The sequence below is a fragment of the Herpailurus yagouaroundi genome, unplaced genomic scaffold (genome assembly GCF_014898765.1).
Source record: "Herpailurus yagouaroundi ecotype Mexico unplaced genomic scaffold, PumYag 28, whole genome shotgun sequence".
NCBI classification, from domain to species: domain Eukaryota; kingdom Metazoa; phylum Chordata; class Mammalia; order Carnivora; family Felidae; genus Herpailurus; species Herpailurus yagouaroundi.
In genome coordinates, this window is record NW_024412376.1 from 77,053,040 (window position 1) to 77,053,874 (window position 835).

Here is an 835-nt window from a genome sequence, read left to right on the forward strand (position 1 = left end):
ATTGTTCCACGTTACCTATTTTATAATTATGGTTCTTTGGGAAAATGTACAATTTGTTCTCAACCGAGCTCAATGAAATGTATATAGCTTAAACTTTTATTCTTTTCTTGCAACCTCAATACCTAGTTTTTCACATTCCTGCAGTTCTCTCAAAGTTCACCAAGAATCTCAACATAAGGTAATGGAACAATTGGTGTGTGTCTCGTTAGTGATATTGATTGTAACAGTAGTAGGCTGAAGTCAGAGGACTGGATTGTACTGAGCTTCATCGAATAAGGTTTGATATTAGCATCCTAGCTTTCTATGGGTCTTAGCTAAAACTGTGAATAAGACAAAGATCACTGTTTATGTTACAGCATCATGTAATTTCAAAATCTATAAAATACAGCTCACAAGTCTTACTCAGATAGCAATTTAAAGATTTGCAGAGAGAGAGCGTGCTTCAGGGAAGTATACAATTCGTTCCTGTTGAAGAGAGAGAATTTGCATACCCCCAAGTATGAAGAATGAAAGTTATAGGATGCCTCCGTTAGCTCTCATCCCCACTTCCAGCCTCAGTGTCACGGTGCACCCACGAGTGACTGTCCTATCACACGTGCAGGCTGCTAGGCCAGCAAACTCTGTAGAGGCAGCTAAGAATATTTGCAGACAACTTTCCTTCTCCTCTTTCCCACACACCATCTTGCTTAAGACTTGGGTTGAGCACACAATGTAATCACCCAGATCGGTTATTTCAGTTCACTTTACCTAAATACTTAAATATATTCTTCCGATTGTGGGAGCTTCGTTGCTTCCCCCTGAAAATCTAAAGCAGAGTCTAATAAGAAGACTATAA